General features: G+C 43.4%; 1 pseudogene; it reads right to left on the bottom strand.

Moving 5' to 3' along the window:
• Window positions 1-8,267: 8,267 nt before the first annotated feature.
• Window positions 8,268-9,062, bottom strand: LOC129480286 (large ribosomal subunit protein eL8-like; annotated as a pseudogene).
• Window positions 9,063-12,299: the final 3,237 nt, after the last annotated feature.

The raw sequence follows: 12,299 nt of genomic DNA, 5'->3' as shown, positions 1-12,299 counted from the left end.
GCAGGAGAATCACTTGAACCCAGGAGGCAGAGGTTGCAGTGAGCTGAGATCATGCCATTGCACTGAGCCTGGGCAGCAAGAGCAAAACTCCATCTCAAAAAAATAAAAATAACTGGACACTTAAATATTCCACTTTCAATGATGAATACTACAACCAGATCAAAGATCAATAAGGAAATAGAAGACTTGAGCAATACTGCAATGGACAGAATGTTTATGTTCCCCCAATATTCATATCTTGAAATCCAACCCCAAACATAATGGTATTAGGAGGTGGGGTCTTTGGAAGGTTAGGTTATGACAGCAGATTCCTCATGAATGAGAACAGTGCACTTACAAAAGAGACCCCAGAGAGATCCCTCAGTCCTCCAACCACATGAGGTAACAGTGAAAAGATGGTTGTCTACAAGGAAGCAGGCCCTCACCAGACACCAAATTTACTGATGGCTTCATCTTGGACTTCCCAGCCTCCAGAACTGTGAGAAATAAGTTTGCGTTGTTCATAAGCCAACCAGTTTATTATATTTTGTTGTAACCGTCTAAATAGACTAAAACAAACACTATAAACCAACTGAACCTAACAGACATGTATAAGAGAATATAACATTTTTCTCAAGAGCACATGGAGCATTCTCTAAGAGAGACCACATTGTAGTCACAAAACGAGTCTTAATAAATTTTAACAGATTGAAATCATACAAAGTGTCTTTTTTATCACAATAGAATTAAACTAGAAATCAGTAACAGAAGAAAAGCTGGAAAAATCACAAATACATGGAAATTAAACAACACACGCTTACATAACCAACAGATCAAAAAAGAAATCACAAAGAAAAATAGAAAATATCTTGAGACAAATGAAAACAAAAATGCAGCATGCCAGGCTGGGTGTGGTGGCTCATGCCTGTAATCCCTGCATTTTGGGAGGTCAAGGCAGGCAGATTGCTTGAGTTCAGGAGTTTGAAACTCGCCTGGGCAATATGGTGAAACCCCATCTCTACCAAAAACACAAAAAATTATCCAGGCGTGGTGGTGCATGCCTGCGGTCCCAGCTACTTGGCATGAATTGGTGGGAGGATGGCTTGAGCCCAGGAGACAGAGGTTGTAGTAAGCCAAGATCATGCCACTGCACTCCAGCCTGGGTGACAGGTAATAATCTGTTTCAAAAAGAAACAAAAAAAAGCAGCATGCCAAAACTTATAGGAGCGCTCCTAAGAGGGAAATTTATAGCTATAAATGATTACTTAAAAAAGGAGAAAGACCTCAAATCAACAACCTAACTTTACACCTTAAGGGACTAGAAAAAGCACAAATTAAATCCAAAGCTGTTAGAAGAAAGGAAATAATAGTCAAGCAGAGACAAATAATACAAGAAATAGAAAACCTATGGAAAAACACTGAAGACAAAAGGCCAATATTGTAGCATTTCACTTATATGAGGTACCTAGAATAGGCAAAGTTATCGATTCAGATTCAGAAAGTAGAATAGTGGTTACCAGTGGCTGTTGTGAAGGGAGAATGGAGAGTTATTGTTTAATGGGTGCAGAGTTTCAATTTTTAAAAATTGTAGAGATGGTTAGTGGTGATAGTTGCACAACAATGTTTTTTTTTTTTTGAGACAGAATCTGGCCCTGTTGCCCAGGCTGGAGTGCAGTGGCGCGATCTTGGCTCACTGCAAGCTCCGCCTCCCGGGTTCACACCATTCTCCTGCCTCAGCCTCCCGAGTAGGTGGGACTACAGGCACCTGCGACCACGCCCAGCTGATTTTTTGTATTTTTAGTAGAGACAGGGTTTCACCGTGTTAGCCAGGATGGTCTTGATCTCCTGACCTCGTGATCCAACCACCTCGGCCTCCCAAACAATGTTAATATACTTAATGCCACTAAACTGTACACTTAAAAATGGTTAAAACGATACATTTTATGCCATGTATATTTTATCACAATTTAAAAGATCATTCATCAGGATCAAACAGTAGTCTTCAGTTTTGCTCCATGCTTTCAGATAAGAATTTAGGGAACTGATTTTGTCATTATGTTCTAAGTTATACATTTGGAAGAAGTGACCCTATGCTGGGTTGTTTGAATTCCTCATACCCCTCATAATAATCTGTGGAAGATGATATGTGTTCTCCTATAATCTTGGCCTCAACTGGACACTTAATTTTATTTGACTAGAAGCAAGAACTTAACTCTTTTTTATTTACTTTTAATTTTTTCACTGCTCTGAAGGTACATCAGGGAATTTAACTCTTTTGTAACTAGATACAAAAGGCCACTAGATTCCCACTCTGGAATATGAATAAGAATTTCACTGTCCTATTTTCATGGCGTCATGATTGCCAAACACCTTCTCTTCCCTTGGAGTTTTAGCCCTCAGCCCATTCTTTTGTACCACTTTCTATGTCATTTGAGATTCTGGGATACAAAACAAACAAACAAACAAACCCAGCCGATTCTGGATAACTGAAGCAAAGTATATTTATGAATTGGAGGAATAATCTTTTTGAATATGCTTTCAAAATAGATGGGCTTGTAAATAGAAGTGACCAAAAGAGCTATAGAGGATAAAGAAGAAGGAAAGAGGAAATGTAGCAAATGGCCTCTGCTCATCAGCTGCCCTGGCTGTGCTGAAAGCCTTCTCTTTTTTTTTTTTTTTGAGACAGAGTCTCACTCTGTCCCCTAGGCTGGAGTGCAGTGGCACGATCTTGGCTCACTGCAACTTCTGCCTCTCGGGTTTAACCAGTTGAAATGATTCTTGTGCCTCAGTCTCCGGAGTAGCTGAGATTACAGGCACGCACCACCATGCCCGGCTAATTTTTGTATTTTCAGTAGAGACAGGGTTTCACTATGTTGGCCAGGCTGGTCTTGAACTCCTTGCCTCAGGTGATTTACTCGCCTCAGCTTCCCCAAGAGCTGGGATTATAGGCATGAGCCACTGCACCTGGCCATGTGCTGAAAGGCTTCTGACTTATCCTAGTGTTCTTGCAATATTAGCTCAGTTTTCAAAGATTCAGAAAAAAAAAATCTGATTGATCAAGCTGAGGTCACGTGTCCAGCATCCTGGTTCTACCATAACCTATGTGCTACTTCTCTAATTGTTGACAGAAAATCGACAAAAAATTATGTATATTTATCAGGTGTAACATGATATTTGGAGTAAGTATACATCCTTTCTATAGGAGATTTTAAAAAATAAATATATATATGTTGTGGAATGGCTGAATTGCACTAATTAACATTTATATTACCTCATACACTCATAAACAGAAAAGAAAAAAAAAAAGCAGATATATTTCCAACAGGCATCCAATAGCCTTTACGCCACTGTGCATTGTAACTCTCTGAGGGATGGAAATGGTATCTGGCATTTCCCACACTTCTGAAGCGGGGTCCCACAGAGAATAGTTTGGAAAAACCAAAGTGAGGAGGTAATTGGACTTTTCCTTCCACACCTAGATTATCTCCCTACACGGAGTAAGCAGTTATGTCCAGCATGCACTTGTGGAACTACCAGGAACTACCCATTTCTATGGGCAAAGGATGCTCCTCAGGGACCTCTGGTTTTTGCAACTCTCCCACCTGGCATTCCATAAAGATGGCTCCCATACCTTTGCTGAGGTCAGCGTTCATCCTGGGCCACCTGTCCTGTCTCACCTCATACCAAATTATTCACTGATTCTGATACTCTGGCCTCCAACCTTGCCACCGATCTTCTTTACTTAGCCTCATCTCACCCCTTATAACTGAAGCTGGAAATTGTCCTTCTCACTTCCACTGAGGCACGTTGAATAACTAGTCCCAACTCTTCAACCCTCTCTGCTTCATATTCTTGAAAGAGCCTCATTGTTGGGAGTCAAAAATCTCCAACGCTGAGGATTTATTTATTTACTCTTTTATTTCTGTCCTTTTTTTTCTCAGTTAATGTGTTTTGAAGCTTAAAATTTTTTTCATAGAACAACCAAATCCAATTTTTAATTTTAATTAAAAAAATTTTTTTCATAGAACATGAAGCTTTGTTATTATGTACATACACATTTAGGATTCTCATGTTATCTTGATTAATTAACCCTTTTGTCATTATGAAATGTCCCTCTTTATCTATGGTAATATCCTTACCTTAAGGTCTCTTTGATAATATTAATAGTATAGGCATGCCAGTTTGTTTTTTTTATGCTTAATGGAGCTTATCCATTTTGTTTTCAACTTGTATCTTCTGTAAATAACAGATAGTAATGTTTTGCTCTATTATACAGTTTCACAATTTATTCCTTTAAATTGTTTTTCACTTAATGTAACTTTTATGTGGTTGGGTTTAAGAATACAATCTTGCTATTTGTTTATTTGTGCTACTTGTTCTTTGTATCGTCTCTCTTGGTTTATTCTGGGTCAATAGGGCATTTTTTTTGGTACCGCATTTCATCTCCTTTGTTGGTATTTTATCTACGGCTCTTTCTACTATATTTGTAGTAGTTTCTCTAAATATTACAATATGTAAACTTAATGTATCAAGTCTACTTTTTCTTTTCTTTCTTTCTTTCCTTTTTTAAGACAGAGCCTCACTCTGTTAACCAGGCTGGAGCGCAATGGTATGTGCGACCACTGCTCCCTGCAACCTCCGCCTCCTGGGTTCAAGTGATTCTCGTGCCTCAACCTCCCAAGTAGCTGGGACTATAGTTGTACACCATCACTCCCAGCTAATTTTTGTATTTTAAGTAGAGGTGGGGTTTCCCCATTTTGGCCAGGTTTGTCTTGAAGTCCTGGCCTCAAGTGATCTATCCGACTAGACCTCCCAAAGTGCTGGGATTATGGGTGTGAGACACTGTGACTAGCATATCAAGTCTACTTTGAATTAGTATTATACCATTTCAATTATAATGTTAGAATCTCAAGACAAGATACTCCCACTTACCCTCTCTCATTCTTTTCCTTCAAATAATGAATAATTTCATGTTGAAGTTATTCAAATAATGAATAATTTCATGTTGAAGTTATTCAAATAATGAATAATTTCATGTTGAAGTTATTCAAATAATGAATAATTTCATGTTGAAGTTATTCAAATAATTTTCTCCCCACACGTCCTTGTCTAATCCTTTCCTTCTGGGGCTCCGATTATAGGTATATTAGGTGGCTTTACAGTGTCACAAAGTCATTGAGATTCTGTTCAATTTTCTTTTCTTTTTTTTTTTTTTTTTTGAGACAGAGTCTCTGTCAGCCAGGCTGGAGTGCTTGGAGTGCAGTGGCTGTGATCTCAGCTCACTGCAACCTCCATCTCCCAGGCTCAAGCAATTCTCCTGCCTCAGCCTCCTGAGTAGCTGGGATTATAGGTATGTGCCACCACGCCCAGCTAATTATTGTATTTTTAGTAGAGATGGGATTTCACCATGTTAGCCAGGCTGGTCTCGAACTCCTGACCTCAGGTGATCCGCCCGCCTCAGCTTCCCAAAGTGCTGGGATTACAGGTGTTAGCCACTGGCGCCTGGCCTCTGTTCAATTTTCTTGATCTCTATTCTTTGTTCTTCAGTTTAGATAATTTGTACTGACTGCCTTCGAGTTCATTCTTTCTTCTGCAGGTCCAATCTACTTTTAAGCTCTTTCAATACATTTTTGATTTCAGATATTGTATATGTTTATTTTAGGATTTGGTTCCTTTTTTTAGTTTTCATGTCTCTCCTTAGTTTCCATATCTCTCCTGAAATTCCTGTCTTCTTCTTTTTCTTTTTTTTTTTTGAGACGGAGTCTCACTCTGTCACCCAGGCTGGAGTGCAGTGGCGCAATCTCGGCTCACTGCAAGCTCTGCCTCCCGGGTTCACGCCATTCTCGTGCCTCAGCCTCTCCGAGTAGCTGGGACTACAGGCGCCTGCCACCACGCCCGGCTAATTTTTTTGTATTTTTAGTAGAGACGGGGTTTCACCGTGGTCTCGATCTCCTGACCTCGTGATTCGCCCGCCTCGGCCTCCCAAAGTGCTGGGATTACAAGCGTGAGCCACCGTGCCCGGCCTTTTTCTTTTTTATATTTATCTTTTCCCATACATTCTTTAATATATTTACAATACTTTAAAATTCTTGTGGGCCAATTTCAACACTTGTGTCATTTGTTGGTCTGCTTCTAGTGACAATCTCCCTCTATATTGTAGGTCACATTTTTCTGCTTTTTATCATCGCTAGCAAGTTTTTATTGCTTTCTAAATATTGTGGTTGATACATTTTAGAGACTTTGAATTCTGCTATCTTCCGCTTAAGAATTTTTTTTGTTCTTGGAGGAAGTTCAATCACAAGCACATTATTCTGATCCTGTGGAAACTTGATTTTAGGCTTTTCAGAGCAGGTCTCTTTCAATTTTGCCTGTAGTCCTCAGGCATAGTCCTTAGTCCTGGGAAGTAGCCATTACTCTTAGGTGTGTCCTTTCTGGAGTTTTAATGGAAAGCCAGAGTGTTTACCAAGCTTTTCCTTTTTAAAAAGTAATTACGTTTTTTGGCCAGGCACAGTGGCTCATGCCTGTAATCCCAGCCGTTTGGGAAGCTGAGGTGGGTGGATTGCTTGGAGCCAGGAGTTCGAGACCAGCCTGAGCAACATGATGAAACTTCATCTCTACAAAAAAAATATAAAAATTAGCTGGGCGTGGCCAAGTGTGGTGGCTCACGCCTGTAATCCCAGCACTTTGGGAGGCTGAGGCGTGTGGATCATGAGATTAGGAGTTCAAGACAAGCCTGGCCAATATAGTGAAACCCTGTCTCTACTAAAAATAGAAAAATTAGCTGGGCATGGTGGGGCACACCTGTAGTTCCAGCTGCTTGGGAGACTGAGGCAGAAGAATCGCTTGAACCCAGGAGGCAAAGGTTGCAGAGAGCCGAGATCATGCCACTGCACTCCAGCCTGGGCAACAGAGCAAGACACTGTCTCAAAATAAATAAATAAATAAGTATTAAAAATTGACAAAAATTATATATATTTATCATGTATAACATATTTGGAATATGTACAGATTCCTTAGATTAAAGAAAATAAAAGAAATATGTATACATTGTAAAATGGCTAAATTGAGCTAATAAACATTTATATTACCTCATATTCTTATCATCTTTGTGGTGAGAACACCTAGAATCTATTCTCTTAGTGGTTTTCAACGATATAATACTGTACTTTGTGACTAACTATAGTCTCCATGTTGTAAATGGATCTCTTGAACTGCTTCCACCTAACTGAAACTTTGCATTCTTTGACAACTATGTTCCTTACCCCCACACCCACCTCCCAAGATCATCTCCTGTGAATTGATCATTCAATAAATGTTGTTAAACACTTAAAGAGCTGATTCTGATCTATTTTTACAGGAGGTATCACTTTCGCCAAAATGTCGGATATTAACTTAGAGCAAAGATTTAATAGTTTAAAAATATCAACCACAACAAAACAACAAAAACAATAATATAAACAAAACCAAACCTACCAATCAAGAAATTATAGAGTATATTTTCATAATTTTATAGACTGCCCAAGCATTTCAGCAAAACAAAGCCACACTGAAAAATATTAACAAGTTTGTGTGCATAAAACTGTAAATCTTGTTTATGGGAAAAATGCAATAAGCAGAGTTAAAATTTAAATGACAAGCCAGGAAAAAATATTTGTGGTTGTGTATGACAAACAAGAAGTTAATATTACTTGATGGGATCTGAGCTCTGCACTGTTTCTCTAGCACCGGGCAGCTGTTGAAATCTCTGGTCAGTGCCCGCTTTCCTCTGGATTCCTTAGAGTCTTGCCCTGTACTGGTGCAGCTTAGGAGTCAGCCAAGAATTTGAGAGGAGTTATATACAGATTTGGGGGTTCTCCCTCTGTAGGTCTCTTCTTTCTGGAATTCCTCCCCTCTCCTCAATTTTAGCTGCTCTGGAAGCCCTGATTCTGGCCTGATTCTTCATCCCAGCCTGTTGGCCTCTTTCTGCTGGAGTTGTATCCACACCTCACCCCACTCCCACCTACATCACTCCAGACCCCCAGCACCGCAGAGTCTGGGGAGTAACCTCAGTTACTGATCAGAATCAGTTCTTTAAATGTTTAACGACATTTATTGAATAATCAATATTTTATTCACAGTTTAAAAGTGTAGCTCTGTCATATTTAGGTGACTAGATGTGCTGATTTGTTTCTGATGTCTGTTCGTTCTGTTCCCTTAATCTGTTTATTTATCCTTCTGCTAGTCTCACAATGTTTTATTATAGTAATTTTCTTGAAGGAAAATTTGTATTTATTTTTATGTACAGAAAACTCAACAATATACATTTAACCCAGCTGAGTGGCAAGTTCTTTAGCCTTTGCCTTTTTCAGCTTGGCAATGCGAACCACAGACTTGGGACCCAGGACATTGCTGCCCCAGTGACGGCGGATGTCATCGTATCTGTCGTTGTAATTGGTCCTGACAGCTTTCACCAGCTTAGCCAAAGTGCCTTTGCCTTCCGAGTTAACCTGTGTGAAGCCAACAGTGGTGCGGGTCTTCCTGTGGACTAGATGGCTCAGTCTTGCCTTCCCCTTGATAATGCAGTAAGGGACCCCCATTTTACGACACAGGGCAGGCAAGAAGACAACCAGCTCAATGGGATCCACGTCGTGTGCAATCACCATCGGCTGGGCTTTCTTGTTCTTCACCTAGGTGGTGACGGTATTAACTCCTGCTTGAAGGACAGATGGTTTCTTAATGGGGATGTCCCCTTTGCCAGCAGCTTTGTTCTCGGCCAGGGCCAACAGCCTCTGCTTCCCTTGCTTTGTCTCTGGTCTGTACTTGTGAGTAGCTGTTTGGTGGTCCAGGGCCTGGGTGAACTGGTTAATCGCAGAAGGCACTTTCAGCTGCTTATAGAGGATGGCTCTCTGCCTCTGCAACCTGATATAGCGGGGCCATTTCACAAAGCGGGTGAGGTCTCTTTTGGGCTGGATGTCCCGTCCAATGACAAAATTCTTAGGCCTTTTCTCAAACGGAGGATTCACCACTTTCTTGGCCTCCTGCTTCTTCACGACAGCAGAGGCCGGAGCGATCTTCTTCCCTTTGGCCTTCTTTCCTTTCGGCATCTTGGGCGGCAGGAGGAGAGACCATTACAGTAATTTTACGGTACTTATTTTATTTGGGCCTCTGCTTGTTCTTTTTTTTTTTTTTTTTTTCCTAAATTTTCTCCAGGGTTTTCATGTATTTAACCCCGAAGATGACATTTACAATTAACTTCTCAGGTTACAGACACTGTTTGTGCTTATGTTCATACTGCATTAGATGAAAGGTTATTTTGAGAACCTGGATACCGTACGGTGCTTTGGAACTCGTGGGAGAGCACAGGGGACGGGATGAGCGCAGCGAGGTTGCAGGGGGCTTCCACTGCTGTGGTTCCGGCAGCAAAGCCTCTTTAATGGGATCCACCACTTCTCTAAGGCACCTGCCCTCCTCGTTAGCCTGCGGCCGCAGACTCCAAGGCCCCGGGATAGCTGCGGTCAGAGAAATGCAGGGCTCTGGCCAGGGGGCCCTCGGCAGCACCCTTCGGTTCCCGTGAGGTCGAGGCAGTGGTTCCGGGCCTCCCGCTAGGGCCGCTCTCAGACTGGAGGGCGCGGAGGACACACGGAGCTGTTTGCCTGGGTCCGCGCACGGCTGTCCTAGCTCACGGGGCGACCTCGGGGACGTCTAGCGTCCGCCCTGTTCCCTTGCGCCGCGTCTGAGCAGCCAGCCCCGAGCCAAAGGGTCGCGTTGGTTGGGGCGTGGGGCAGCCGGAGGGCTGCAGGTCCCCAGCGCCGCCTCCCGGGAGAGGGGCGGAGGCGCGGATCGCGGAAGTCAGCCCGACCCAGGTTCCGCGCCCTGGAGCCCGAGTGCGTCTCAGGGCCCGCCGCACTCGGCGCTGGCTGGCGGCCAGTCCCCCAGCCTGTGGCTCCAAGATACGCTTAATGCCGTCCCCCATACCCCAGAACCCTCCTTAGAAACAGGCGCACCCTGCCACCCTTTCCCCATCCCCCCACACACCCCTGCAGGGCCAGCCTCAGAGGTGCATGGATTTACTCCGCAGGCGCAGCAGAAACAGAGATCAAAAAGCTGACATCCTGGAAGGATGCCTTCCTATGTCAGGAACACTCACGTTACCTAAGCCCAGCTGCCCAACAGTTTTATCATCATGGCACACAGAAAATATGATAAGTCTATATAAAACACACTACAGCTAAGCTGATGAGGCTTTGTAGAGGGCCAGGGAGCACAGGCCCAGGGTCTCCAGCTACCTCCAGCCATGCCCAGTTCCAGGAGGGCTAAGGAACTCAATTTCTGGGCTCCTGAGCCCACTTGGTAAAGCTCTTGCCTGGACTCAGTGCCTCTTCACCCCACCTGATCACATGCCTCTTCGCAGCCAGTCACGTGATGCTCAGCCCCACTCCCACTCCTGGGAACCTCTATCTTTGTGTCATCAACAGGTACTGGACTGAGGAGGGAACCCTGCCCTTTCATGGACTCAGAGGTGCCCAAGGCTCACACCCAGGCCCCTGGATCCCAGCCTCTTGTGGCACTAACCAGAGGCAGGGGCAGGAAAATCCATGACAGAGAGCAATGCAGTTCAGTTTTCTTCCACGAGGTTGAGAACAAAATACTCAGCGATCCCCCGGCCTGGACTCTTTCTCACGGGAAAATATCACCTCTGTGCAACAAGTCTAAAGTTCAGAAACCTGAACCCAAGGAAACTGTAGTTCAGGGCTGAGCTCCTGGGCAGAGGGGTCGGAAGCTCCAATTTTGCTTTTTTATTAGTCCTGGGAGGGTGCTGTGCTTAAAAAACCTTTAGGTGTTTGGGGTCCGGGTTCTGTAAAGTCAAATAATATTTTTGTTTGGGGTCCCCTGTCCTCTAATTTGGGCTTTTCCACTCAGTGTAGTCTGAGCTGCTGCAGAGCGTGGCAGTGGCTGTGCCCAGTGGAGGAACCATGCTGCAGAGGGGAGCTGGGGAGGGTGGGAGACTCCAACTCTCAGAGCAGGGGCCAAATCCCTGACCAGCCCACACCCCGAATCTCACTGCAGGCATCTTGGGAAAATAAACCTCAAGAAGGTCCAACTTTGATGCACAATTATATTTCTGGAGACACTTCCAGGTCATGGATTACCACAGTCAATGAAAACATTCTCGCACTTTCCCCGAGTAACTAACAAAATGGGCTACAATATAAATAATAAAAACCCAGCCTGTTGATTAGTTAGCCATTTTTAGAAGACAGAGCAAAAAACAGAAATCCCTATCAAAGACTGGCGCTACGTTAGGCCGCAATTCTGTTCGTCATAGCCAAATGCTGTCCCCATCTCTGTTTTCACAGCCTATGGAAAAGGGGAAATTCCAAAAAATACACGGCCTCATATTGTGTCTGTATGGAAAAAACAAACTATTTTTCCTTTGTGCTCACATCACAAAAATCAGTACAGAAGACTTCTGTGACCAAAATGTGTAGGGGTTTCTCCCCATCAATAAGCAAGCAATCAGTTCCACAGCAGACACCAGCTGGAACCTCCAATTTAATTCCGACACTACCCAACTGGAGATGGCATCAGATCCCACAGTTTGAGGGCTCAGTCCTCAAGACAGCCCCCACTTCTGATGCCAATGGCAAGCCACCGGCTATTTTACCTGTACTTCTGACCAACCCATGCTAAATCAGGTTCCCATACCCCCTCTTTGGATTCCATTAATTTGCTAGCACAGCTCACATAATTCAAGGAAACACTTTGCTTACATTTACTCATTTACTATGAGGGATATTACAAGGGATACCTATGAAGAGATGCACAAGCTGAGGCTTGTGGGAAAGGAAGGGGTGCAGAGCTTCCATGCCCTCCAACGCCACCCTCCAGGAACCGCCACATGTTCAGCTCTCCGGAAGCTATCTAAACCCTGTTCTTTTGGGTATTTTGGAAGCCATGATTGATTAAACCACTGAACATTGGTGATCAACTTAACCTTCAGCCCCTCTCTCCTCCCCAGAGGTTGGTGATGGGGCTGAAAATCTCAATCCTCTAATCCTGCCTTGGTCTTTCTGGTGACCAGCCCCATCCTGAAGCTACCTAGGGGCTGCCAGGCACCAGTCAACTCAGTTGCATACAAATGACATTTATTACTTAGGAGATTCCAAGGATTTTAGGAGTTGTATGCCAGGAAACAGGGACAAAGACCGAATATATGTTTCACAATATCACCAAATCTCAGAAACCAAACTAAGGGGGCCAAGGGCAAGTTTGGGCTCCTCTGAGGTGGCCTTGGAGGGCTGTTGAGCAACTCCACCATGTTCTTTCCAGAATATAGGGGC

Source organism: Symphalangus syndactylus, chromosome 4 (genome assembly GCF_028878055.3).
Source record: "Symphalangus syndactylus isolate Jambi chromosome 4, NHGRI_mSymSyn1-v2.1_pri, whole genome shotgun sequence".
NCBI lineage: Eukaryota > Metazoa > Chordata > Mammalia > Primates > Hylobatidae > Symphalangus > Symphalangus syndactylus.
Note: the sequence above shows the minus strand (reverse complement) of the source record. Positions and strands in the feature narration are given on the sequence as shown.